Source organism: Neoarius graeffei, chromosome 19, assembly GCF_027579695.1.
Source record: "Neoarius graeffei isolate fNeoGra1 chromosome 19, fNeoGra1.pri, whole genome shotgun sequence".
In the NCBI taxonomy this organism is placed as follows: Eukaryota; Metazoa; Chordata; class Actinopteri; order Siluriformes; family Ariidae; genus Neoarius; species Neoarius graeffei.
The window spans coordinates 1,211,368-1,224,437 of NC_083587.1; the positions used below are offsets into that span (position 1 = coordinate 1,211,368).

A 13,070-nucleotide genomic window follows, 5' to 3' on the forward strand; every position below is an offset into this window, starting at 1 on the left:
CAGGGCTGACACATAGACACAGACAACCATTCACACTCACATTCACACCTACGGTCAATTTAGAGTCACCAGTTAACCTAACCTGCATGTCTCTGGACTGTGGGGGAAACCGGAGCACCCGGAGGAAACCCACGCAGACACGGGGAGATCATTTGTACATATTACCTCAATAATTCTGAACATCAGCACTATTTATTTTCTCCTAGGTTTGGTGAGAAAAGCAAATGCTAAACATCTTTTGCAATGCTCAGCTGTAATTGTAGAGGTACAGTTTTGGTTTACCTATGATATTTTGGTCAAAAGAGAGTGTACATGTATATTCATTTACTGTAACACAGATTTGAAAAACGATAGGCTTTAACACCATTTTTTTGAGCATTGTGTTTATAGAAGAGAAAAGGCCTGGGAGTAGACAGTGCTCTAATGACAGTGCTCATTAGAGCGCTGGCTTTATTTTGACAGATGGGTTTGATGTTCTGCATGTTGGTTTATTTTGCCCAACTGGTGAAATGAATAAGATTTCCCTGTAAATGAAACTTGGAGTGTAAGAATGAGGTTAGTGTTGGCAAAAATGCAGCTAATTTAGAACTTTATAGATTCAGTATTAAATTTTGCATTTGAGAGAGCTGATAAAGTAAGGTCTGAGTGCAATGCTGGATTAAACTTACCAAATCAACGAGTTGTTGTTTTTTATTGGCTCCTTGTTGTCCTTAATTAGTCATTAGCCTAACCATTGTTTATTTATTGTTAATCATGGCTAATCTTTAATGATAAATTATTGTTGGTCACTATTAAATTAAACGTGTTCAATCTGTAAGTGTTTACAGCTATATTGGATATACAGCTATACTGGCCTGTGCCAAATACTCTAATGATCTGATCAAATTGTGCAAGACATTAATTTCATTGTACCAGAATTTTTTCCCTCTCCTTTATTATTATCCAAACAAAACACGTCTTATTATGATTTCCTATAGACCCTTTGAGCACAACCAATAGCTGAATGAATTAGTGAACTAATACTGATCAGATATAGCAATGATAGCAGCTAAGGAACAGTTCAATATAAATGGTGATACAATATGTACAAATAAGAATCAGTAGTGATTATGATGATAACTAAGGCACTAATGGTGATCAGAAGTAATAAGCTATATGTTAGGGGTGATGGAGGTGTGGTGAGATTAGGATCCAGAAGCAGAACACACAGACAGTAATCCAATAAATAATGAGATTTAATCCAGGGAGAGGGCAAGGCAAAAAGGGTAATGGTGCCATGGCTGTAATACAGTAACACACAAAACAATACCCTTCAATAAAATGACCAAGTCAAAATCTGTAAATAGTAGACAAAGCTTCTTGGTTATACATGGTGAAGCTAATGAAAACATGAAGGGGGGGGGGGGGGGGGCGGCAATTACTCATTAGTTGTACAATTAAATGAATATACTGTGACAAGATACTGAAATTGTATGAAATGTGACTAGTATCTTTAACACATTGGTTTACTGTATGCTTACATAGCTGCTACTGCTAGCTAAGTCCGCTAGGTTGATATGGCTAACTTGAACAGGCTGGCTAACCATTATTGGTTACCATCTTATTGTCTGTTTTTCGGTTGTTAACACAAAATGTTTTTTTAACAAGACATTTTACATGGGTTTCGGATCCTTCAATTGTTCTAAGGCAGAATACAAACAGAATTATTGAGTCGGATTCGAAATGTGGCTTCATTACATCCGTACTTCGTAGAAAGTTTTCCTCCTTACCTTTTCGGAACTTCACTGAACTGGTGCCGACTTGCTTCCTGCGCGCGCTCTGTGGTTCTTTGTTTGCTCGTCGAATGACCAGTGCATGGTAGAAAACCAAACTTTTGGCAAGAGTGACTGTGTAATTGGGACAGGTTTCCTGAAAGACAATTTGGCAACTCTGTGTGTGTGTGTGTGTGTGTGTGTGTTATATTTCGAAATTTGAGAAAAAGGGTTGCGTATGTGTTCAGGCATACACGTGTGTGTGTGTGTGTGTGTGTGTGTGTGTGTGTGTGTGTGTGTGTGTGTGTGTGTTGCTGTGTATAAAGTTATATGGGTTACAAATATATTTTATGCAGCTGCAGCAATCTATCAGTATGTGGTGTGATCCATGCTTGCTACTGGACTCCAGCAAGATCCTGATGTGTTCCATATGTATTTCTCACAAGTACTGGTTTAGATTCATAGGGCTATAATTAATGTTTTGGTAGGTTTACACTACACATTTTAAAATGTTCAATTACTTACTATTAATAAAGTAATAAAGGTTGTGCTCAAAATGTGTTTGTGTTTTGGATGTCAGTGCACGGTAACTATTTCAGATCAGAGGTGTAATAACTAAGTAATTGAGTGGAAATAAGTGTCTCGTCTCATCTTCTTCCGCTTATCCGGGACTGGGTCACGGAGGCAGCAGTCTAAGCATGGAAGCCCAAACTTCCCTTTCCCCGGACACCTCGGCCAGCTCCTCGGGAAGAACACCGAGGCGTTCCCAGGCCAGCCAAGAGACATAGTCCCTCCAGCGTGTCCTGGGTCTTCCCCGGGGCCTCCTCCCGGGGGGACATGCCTGGAACACCTCCCCAGGGAGGCGTCCAGGAGGCATCCGAAAAAGATGCCCGAGCCACCTCAGCTGATTTCTCTCGATGTGGAGGAGCAGCGGCTCTACTCCGAGCTCCTCCCGAGTGACTGTGCTTCTCACCCTATCTCTAAGGGAGCGCCCAGCCACCCTGCGAAGGAAACTCATTTCGGCCACTTGTATCCACGATCTTGTTCTTTCTGTCATTACCCAAAGCTCATGACCATAGGTGAGAGTCGGAACGTAGATCGACCGGTAAATTGAGAGGTTCGCCTTTTGGCTCAGCTCCTTCTTCACCATGACAGACCGGTAAAGCGACCGCATCACTGCGGAGGCTGCACCGATCTGCCTGTCGATCTCACGCTCCATCTTTCCCTCACTCGTGAACAAGATCCCAAGATACTTAAACTCCTCCACTTGAGGCAGGACTTCTCCACCAACCTGGAGAGGGCAAGCCACCCTTTTCCGGTCGAGAACCATGGCCTCGGACTTGGAGGTGCTGATTCTCATCCCAGCCGCTTCACACTCGACTGCAAACCGCCCCAGTGCATGCTGAAGGTCCTGGTTTGAAGAAGCCAACAGGACAACATCATCCGCAAAAAGCAGAGATGAAATCCTGTGGTTCCCAAACAGGATTCCTTCCGGCCCCTGGCTGCGCCTAGAAATTCTGTCCATAAAAATTATGAACAGAACCGGTGACAAAGGGCAGCCCTGCCGGAGTCCAACATGCACTGGGAACATGTCTGACTTACTGCCGGCAATGCGAACCAGACTCCTGCTCCGTTCGTACAGGGACCGGACAGCCCTTAGCAAAGAGCCCCGAACCCCATACTCCCGAAGCACCCCCCACAGAATACCACGGGGGACACGGTCGAATGCCTTCTCCAGATCCACAAAGCACATGTGGACTGGTTGGGCAAACTCCCATGAACCCTCGAGCACCCTATGAAGGGTATAGAGCTGGTCCAGTGTTCCGCGACCAGGACGAAAACCGCATTGTTCCTCCTGGATCCGAGGTTCAACTATTGGTCAAATTCTCCTCTCCAGTACCCTGGAGTAAACTTTCCCTGGGATGCTGAGAAGTGTGATTCCCCTATAATTGGAGCACACTCTCCGGTCCCCTTTCTTAAAAAGAGGGACCACCACCCCAGTCTGCCACTCCAGAGGCACTGTCCCCAACCGCCACGCGATGTTGCAGAGGCGTGTCAACCAAGACAGCCCCACAACATCCAGAGACTTGAGATACTCAGGGCGGATCTCATCCACCCCCGGTGCCTTGCCACCGAGGAGCTTGCAAACCACCTCAGTGACTTCGGCTTGGGTAATGGACGAGTCCACCTCTGAGTCATCAGCCTCAGTCTCCTCAGTGGAAGACATGACGGTGGGATTGAGGAGATCCTCAAAGTATTCCTTCCACCACCCAACAATGTCCCCAGTCGAGGTCAACAGCTCCCCACCCGCACTGTAAACAGTGTTGGCAGAGTACTGCTTCCCCCTCCTGAGGCACCGGACGGTTTGCCAGAATTTCTTCGAGGCCGACCGATAGTCCTTCTCCATGGCCTCCCCGAACCGTGACGTCACCCGGTATGACGCAGCTGGGGCCCCACCCTGGAGCCAGGCCCGGGGTTGGGGCTTGTATGCGAGCGCTTGGTGGCCGGGCCTTTGCCCATGGGGCCCGGCCGGGCTCAGCCCGAAGAGGTGATGTGGGCCCGACCTCCTGTGGGTTCACCACCCACAGAGGTAGCAGTAGGGGTTTGGTGCAGTGTGGATTGGGTGGCAGTCGAAGGCAGGGGCCTCGACGACCTGATCCCCGGACACAGCGGCTGGCTGTTGGGACATGGAATGGAAATAAGTGATAATGCATTTTACAGCCCTGATGCTGTGTATTTTCCTGGAAATTACCTGCTTGTTTTTTCAGGTAATTAAACAAAAACAACACTAAAAATGTCATAAGGATAATTGATGGGTTTATCAACACAGCTAGGTAATTAAGTAGGAAGAGGCAATAGTGCATTTTACAGCTCTGATACCATGTAGTTTCCATGAAATTACTAAACTTGTTCCAGTGTAGTTACAGGCAAATAATGTATTTTTTTACCATCTTACTACTACAATGACTTGATTTGTCTCTTTCTTGGTAATAACTAAGTAATTGAGTGGAAACAAGTGATAATGCATATTATGGCCCTGATGCTGTGTATTTTCCTGGAAATTACCTCTTTGTTTTTCAGGTAAGTAAACAAAAACAACAAGTAAATCCTGGACTCATCATTTCAATAACTACAGATTAATTTCAAATAATTACCATTTTATTATACTTGAAATGAAAGCTGTTTACATTGCTATTACCAGTGGCATGCACAGACATTTTGGGGGGCAAGTGCTCTGGGGGGCAAAAAGGGCACTTTTTTGCGCATGCGGAACACCTTATTATAAAAGTCTGAGATTTAACCCTCCTCTTGTGTTCGGGTCGCCACTGACCCGTTTTAGTTTTTAAAGGTGTAAAACAACCACTTAATGTTAATTTATTACATCAAGGCTTTTTGACTTTGCCAGGAATCTCTAGTTGAACAAAATAGAAAAATAAATTTTTGTTTTCCTAAATCTGAAAATGGTCTAGCAAAAATATAATACTTATATGCAGTTGTTTCTGTATGCGACGGGCTACTTCACGACAAAATAATTACAGCTTGGGCTTAGAGGGCAAACAATACATTTTCACTCGATTCATGTGTTACCTGGCTGGTGGGGCAGGGGAAGAGCTGACTGACTGCCCGATGTGTTGTCTGCGCTACGACAAGGCCGTGGCTTCCAGGACACTATGCTGCTGCAACCTCACATTGAATGCACTGCACGCTTGTTCACGTGACAGAGCAAGAGAGACAGAGGTCTGGTGTGTGTGTGGAGGGGGCACACATCGGGACATTATTTTCACACACGCTTTTAATGCCACGGCTTTTCTAAAAGATCATGTCGACATTGGCCTCAGTAAACTGTAAAAAAAAAAATTCAAAAGGGCACTTTTTTGGACAGAGGGCAGAGGGGCAGGTGCTTGAGCACCACCTCGTGTCTATCTGTGCATGCCACTGGCTATTACCTAGAAACTGCAGAGTAATTGCACTGGAAATTGCATGGAAATTACACGATATAAGCAGTTACAAAGAATATTACCATGAAATTACATCAAAATTACCATAGAAATTACCACCTTAATGAAAGCTGTTTGCATCGCTATTACCTAGAAACTGCAGAGTAATTACACTGGAAATTACATGGAAATTACCTGTAATAAGCGGTTACAAAGGCAATATTACCATGAAATTACATCACAATTACCATAGAATTACCACCTTATTAGCAATGCGTAATGTAAAGTGTTACCCACAAAAAACATGAAAAAGACAAAACATTAGAACAAAAACCATGATAAGAAACAAGCAAGCTAGAGGGCAAAAAAACCATGAAAGCATAAAGGGCACAGAAACAGCAAGAAAAAACTGACGAGATGTTCTGGCGAAGTCCCTTCTTCTTCTTCTTCTGTTGATTTATTGGCGGTTAACAATCGATGTGTATTACCGCCATCTACCGGGCTGGGGTGTGATCTCAAGGGATATTAATCATTGCAAATGCCTGCATGAGGATAAATCAAAACTGAGCCTGTAGTCAGACCTTGAGCAGGTCACATCTTAATTATATCACTGTTCTAATGAATGTTCAAATGTATGTGTGTGAGTGAAACCTTGGCGATGGTATACAATAATAAGATGTTCTTATGATATGATAACAATGTGCAGACAGATATCAAAGGCCATTCCTTAGGTCAGAGATAGCAAAGGGCAAGATGTTCCTGACAGAATGTTCAAAAAGATATCAATATAATGTCTCGAGCAATGTGTCATCACAACAGTACAGTATACAGTAAGGCACAAGGTCACAGAAGAATTCTAGCCTTCTAGCTGAAATAGTAAAATAGAATGGAGTAGAATATTAACAATATTAAGAGATGTATGCTTGAGTTAATCCTTGCTCTTCTTGACGTGTATTGGTGCTCAGAGGGTGGGCATGCCCTATCAGCCCTCGTCCCACCTCACCGGAGCTTAGAGAAACTCTGGCCAAATTGTCTAGAATTTGTGTAGAATGCTAAACCACAGCGATTCATCCAATCCCATGGGTTTTTCTCGGGGTCTGGGTACCTTAACACAATTTCCCCTCCCATTGGTGACACGAAAGGACAGTCTCGAGATTAATTATTCTGTGTTAACTCATACAGATGTGCACGCACTAATTCTTCCTGTGGTATTCTCCACGAGGATAAACCAATTCTTCCTGTGACGACTAGTCACGAGGATAAACAAATCGTCCCATGAAACCATTCATGAGGATAAACAAATCTTCCCGTGAAACCCTTCACGAGGATAAACAAATCTTCCCATGAGGATAAACAAATCTTCCCATGAAACCATTCATGAGGATAAACAAATCTTCCCATGAGGATAAACAAATCTTCCCATGAAACCATTCATGAGGATAAACACATCTTCCCGTGAAACCCTTCATGAGGATAAACAAATAAACAAGTCATTGCAGACTGATTATAACAAAAAAAACTAAATTCTATAGACCCCTTCGCAGTAAACGTCATTCATATGTAAGAGGAAATTGCGTGCGCAGGCTGGACTCAAAAAAGACTCAGCGATGCCTAGTTGTTGCATTGTCGTGTGTCAGAATCATAGCAGTGATGGGGTTAAAATGTACAGAATTCCAGCAGGATCTCACCCATTCCAAAAATATCGCCGACGTCTATGGCTACAAGCCATCAAACGTGTAGACTGGGATGAAAGCACTATCAAAAATGTGTGGGTTTGCAGCACCCACTTCATCACAGGTAAGATCAGGCTATTTATTAAATCTTTCTTTTTTATTCTTTCTAGTCTTCATTTATTGATGTAGCAAAATACTTTGGTAAAATTTGTCTGATTAGCTGGGTCATAGTTACACAATGTAATGAATATTGTTAGCATGTTAACTTAGCTTTGCATGCAATTTTGTTTGTAGGAGAGGTCTCGCTTGACGCAAGCAGTCCAGATTTTGTGCCATCATTATTTGTGTATGCCGAAAATCACAATTTTAAAGCAAGGATGGAAAGGTAAAATTGTGTGCCCTCACTCTAAATGCCAACTTACGTTGACTGCTCTAACCTAGCTCCCATCCCGTTCAGTTTCATTTCTGGTCTCTGCCTCTCGCTTTTTACACAGCTCTGATTTCTCTTAGCTGCACTCTTTACACTATCATTCCTTTCATGCCATTACCTCATGCAAATTGCTGTTTAGTGTTGGTATTTGCTGTTGTAGCTAAAGCCACATTGCCATCACATCACTGGCATAATTTGATTAAAACAAAATGAATATGAATGTCCCATTGTTAATCAAGTTGTACATGCCCGCACATAACATAATCATATGCGTCTAAAGACTTGTAGGCACGAAGTTTTTTGTGGGTGTACACTGAAGTCTTGTCAATAAGGTATGCGTATATATCTGGCTATTGTATACCAGGGAACTTACTAACATCATCCGTCCACTCTTTAATTAAATATGGATCCGGTAGGCGATGTCCACTTGTTAGAGTTAACTTATTTATGTAGCATTCTCGATCTTGTAACAACAATTGTTTTGCATAATCTGACAGCTCATAATGCTGGTCTATGGGCAGCACCATTGTTTCTGAGTCCAGGCTGTGCGCGCATCCTGCCAACGGTTGGTTTGTTTACAAACATGCAAAGGGGTCTATTTGCTAGTTGAGTATCCTTTAAATACTGTGTTAGAGCTGTTACTGCTGATTGTGTGAATGGCTGACTTAATAAGTTATCTATAGTTACAGATTTTCTTAATGTTCTCCCCATCTTCTCTCTTTCACTGGAATACTGTGTACAGTGTATAAGAACATGCTCAACCTTTTCTACTTCTCCACAGTATGCACAGGCCCCAGAATGATGTTTCCCTATTGTATACAACCCACTATTTAGGCTACATCCACACGACAACGGCAACGAGATGTTATTTAAAAATATATCGCGTCCAAATGGGCAACGATCAGTAAAATATCAGGTCCATATGGCAACACAACGCTTGCTGAAAATGATGCAATACACATGCTACACCTCTAGGGGCACTGTAAGACGGTCCCTTCGGAGACACCAGAACAATAGAAGAAGTAAGGACGCATGCGCATAAACTATTATGCGCGAGACTTCATATTAGCCACAAAGTCAGGAAAATCTGTTCGTAAAATTACCTTATAATGACCAAATACAATGAAAAGTATTTTTCCAGTCTCACCTGTGAAAGGTAATCCCATGTGATCTCGTTTGGACGGCAAACCTGTTGGTACAGTTAAACACAGCTAATCTTTATTCTCCGCTTTGACCTATCCAATATGGCGGCGAGGATGACGTATGATTCTACGCGGAAGGCGACGTCTTTAATGGTCCAGAATAAATTGAATGCTACACGTTGATGGATTAATTTGTTGTTTCTTACCTGTGAAAGGTAATCCCATGTGATCTCGTTTGGATGGTAAACCTGTTGGTACAGTTAAACGCAGCACATGAATCTTTATTCTCCGCTTTGACCTGTCCAATATGGCGGCGAGGATGACGTATGATTCTACGCGGAAGGCGGCGTCTTTAATGGTCCGGAATAAATTGAATGCTACATGTTGATGGATTAATTTGCTCTTCTATGCCCTTTTTGAGGAATGTATTGTAGGACTTAAACCAACATCTGAAGAGGTGAGATCGCTCCTTTTTTCCCCTATTTTTGCTGGCGGGATTGACTCTGCCCTAAGGGCAGAGTCTCTCTCTCTCTCTCTCTCTCTCTCTCTCTCACTTTGCACCATTACACAATAAATATTCACAGTGAAAATATTTTGTAAGCGCGTTTCATGAACCAAGTTATAGGATTTGTTGACAACTCGCATTGAGTTCATTACACTTCTACCCGGCATGAAGCACTCAGTCATGTGGTTGTGATGTCATCGTAAACAAATCCGTTCTACTCATCCAGATGACTTCACAATGGCAACGTTGCCAGATCTTTCCACTCTGGAACCCGTTCTCAAAAAGATTGCGTTGTATATAGTATATATATATATAATGCTGGTGCCGTGTGGATGCCAGGCCTAAACGAAAAGCAATTGTATCGGAGTCACCTGAATCCGTTGCCGTGTGGACAGGGCCTTAGACTTGTGTGTCCTATCCTCAGCCTCGTCAACCAAACCTCCTCCTGTCGTTTCAGTTCACCACCCCTTCTAAACACCACCTCCTTTTATAAATTATATAGATGCCTTCCTTTCTCCTCTGTATTCCATCTCTCCTGCCACATTTTGTTGATATTGTCTTTAATTATTACTTTAATTTCTGCCTTGCTTAATGGGACTTCTAACTCAACCTCATTTGCCTTGATGGCCTCTTTGGCCATTTTATCCACTTTCTCATTACCCTCAACCCCCTTATGAGCTGGAACCCATGTGAACTGAATAAAAGTTTTATGTTGATTTATCTTAAATATGAGATGGTTAATTTCATCTAAGAGATCTTGTCAGCATGTAGATTTTCCACTCTGGATACTATTTAAAGAAGACATAGAATCTGAGCAAATAACTGCTTTACTAGGCTTCACCTCCTCCACCCACTGCAGGGCCAGTATAATAGCCATCATTTCCGCTGAAAAAATTGACAAGTGATCTGACGTCCTTTTCCCAATACTTATATTGTAGCTGGGGATGAATACTGCTGCTCCTGTCTTACCAGTTTCGTCTTTAGAAGCATCTGTATATATCTGTGTTGTGTCATCATACATTACTTCTAAATACTGCTGTACATTCTGGTAAAAACCTCTGGATTTTGCAATCTCCTTAGTTTTCAAATTTACAATAGGGAAATAAAATAACCAAGGGGGAATGATTGACCTTGTAATTGTTTCGCAAAGAGGAATGTCACTGATCCCCAATTGATCTGCCTGCTGATTTCCATCCCACCCAAAACTGCATACGGGTCAACCATACTCCCAGCATTCCCTTAGTGCCGGTGAAGTCCCTGTCTGAGAATGGTGTTTATATACACAGCAGGAAAACCAGGAAGTGAAATGCAGGCAAGATGGAATTCCTGTTCCGGAGCCGGATTAGCGCTGACCTGGAAGATAAGTAATCTCCGGAGTGGAAGTTCGGGGTGGAGCATGACACTATATACAAGTTTACAGTGTAGGGGCGAGTGGATGTTAAAAATGTGACAGGGAAACCACGTGTTTATGTGTGTGTGTGGGTGTGTGTGTGTGAGAGTGTGTGTGTGTGGAATGTGAATGGAATGCAGTCACGCCCAAAAGGGGGATGGTCAGCACCGAAAGGGCGTGCAAAATTGAACAAAGGAATCTGTAGTTCAAATTAGTCTCGGCTAGGCCTTAAACCCAAATTCTACTCAAATTCCAATGTTGAGGAGGGAAGTACGATGGAGGGAGTTAAAAAGAGAGAGAGAGAACGCATGCACAATCTAACTAAATACAGATAGTAACCAAAGTAAATCAAACAACACGCGGTCTAAGACCAACTTTCATGTGAATCAAAATGTGTACATTTAAATCATAAATGAATTCAAATAAAGAACAGTATTCACATTAACTAACTACAAGTAAAAACTAACAAATTTTGCCCAGATGCCAGCATCACTTGGTTGATCGCTCCTGTTAGTGGTTGAAGTGTGCCTTCTCTGAAGATAATGTGGGACGCAGATCCAGGAAGAAGATGGTTTTGTTCCTTACAGTTCGTCAGCTGAAGATCCTCGGTGTCCCTTTGGTTGTCCGATGATCTAGAAGGAATCTTGTTTATAATTCATCAATGTTGAAAAAGGGAAAAGGAATCCAGTTGCCTTTTCTCTTTGAAACACTGCATGGGCTGCAGTAACTAACCGGTGCAATTATTATTACAACTCTGCAAAGGTCAAATACATTGAACTTTGGCTAAAGTCTGGTATCAATAGCTGGTTCTTTGTTCTCTGTCCTTCTGTACCACCAATGCATGGCTTCTCTCTTTCAAGTGTGGAATCCACCACCAGAGAGGAAATCCACCGCCAGAGAGACAGAATTTTGGTGCTGCCACTGGTTTAAAGCAGTCATGACGTCACTGTATTTGGTATCTGGTATCGTCTCTGTCCAATACCGTTACGGGGAGTCAGAAGAATGGGCAGGGATAGAACATGGCGTCGAGTACAGAGATTGGTGTGTTCAAACTGTACTGTGAAAGGGTTACTATGGTTATGGGCATGGCAGCTGCCCCTACATCAGATGTTGGAAGAACAGCTGGATGCACTGGCACCCATTTGGCCTGGTGCAGTGAAAACCCGGATGTTTACCCTTTCCCTCTGTACAGGTTTGAGCCCACAGTGTTAAAAAATAGCTGTAATGCTGAACACCGGCTGCTGTAGTCAGATTCAGAGTACAGCTTTTGTGCTTTGTTGGAGTTAACAAACAGCCAGGCCCAGGACCTTAGATGGGGTAAGAGAGAGCTAAGCTGAGTAAGCCAGGAGTGAATCCTAGAATCTTCTGCACTGTCATCAGACTTATTGTCTCATCATGACACCAAAAGGACTCATGAAAGCAAGAGCCTATAGAATGAAGAGTTCACTCAAGGTCATGTGACTTGCAACTAGAGTGACACAACAAAGAAACATTCCCATACTGGGAGTTGAACCCAGGCCACCTGGGTGAAAGCTAGTAATCCTGACCACTAGCCCATATGGGACAGCCTTGGCACATAAAGGCCACCTTTGAAGTGCTTCGGCCATTGGTGAGAACTCAGGCATTTTCCAGAAAAGTAGCTGTCAATTTTTATTTTATTTAGTCAGGCTAGAAAAGATTACAAAACCATCTCTAAATAATTTGGACTCCATCAATCCACAGTCAGACAGACTGTGTACAAATGAAGGAAATTCAAGACCATTGCTACTCTCCCCAGGAGTGGTCGACCAACAAAGATCATTCCAAGAGCAAAGTGTGTAATAGTCAGCGAGGTCACAAAGGACCCCAGGGTAACTTCTACGCAACTAAAGGCCTCTCTCACATTGGCTAATGTTCACAACAATGGTGTGCATGACAGGGTTGCAAGGAGAAAGCCACCGTTCTCCAAAAAGAACATTGCTGCTCATCTGCAGTTTGCTAAAATCACGTGGACAAGCCAGAAGGCTATTGGAAAAATGTTTTGTGGATGGATGAGACCAAAATAGAACTTTTTGGTTTAAATGAGAAACGTTATGTTTGGAGAAAGGAAAACATTGCATTCCAACCTAATAACCTTTGGCTCTTTTTGAGACGTGCACGTTTCCATGACAGGCATTGCCAGGCCTAGATTTAATAATGATAAGAGGGGTCCAGTGATAAAAATCCAAAACACTGATCTAATAATATAGATTCTATATATCT

At 42.8% G+C, this 13,070-nt stretch overlaps 1 protein-coding gene and 1 non-coding gene across 2 annotated transcripts in view; one reads left to right on the forward strand and one right to left on the reverse strand.

Moving 5' to 3' along the window:
* LOC132867784 (histone H3-like) overlaps nucleotides 1–13,070 on the forward strand; it is a 1,068,851-nt gene that overhangs the window by 542,086 nt on the left and 513,695 nt on the right. The window lies entirely within an intron of this gene.
* trnae-uuc (transfer RNA glutamic acid (anticodon UUC)) lies at nucleotides 12,322–12,393 on the reverse strand. The gene has a single exon. It is a non-coding gene; the product is annotated as a tRNA-Glu (tRNA).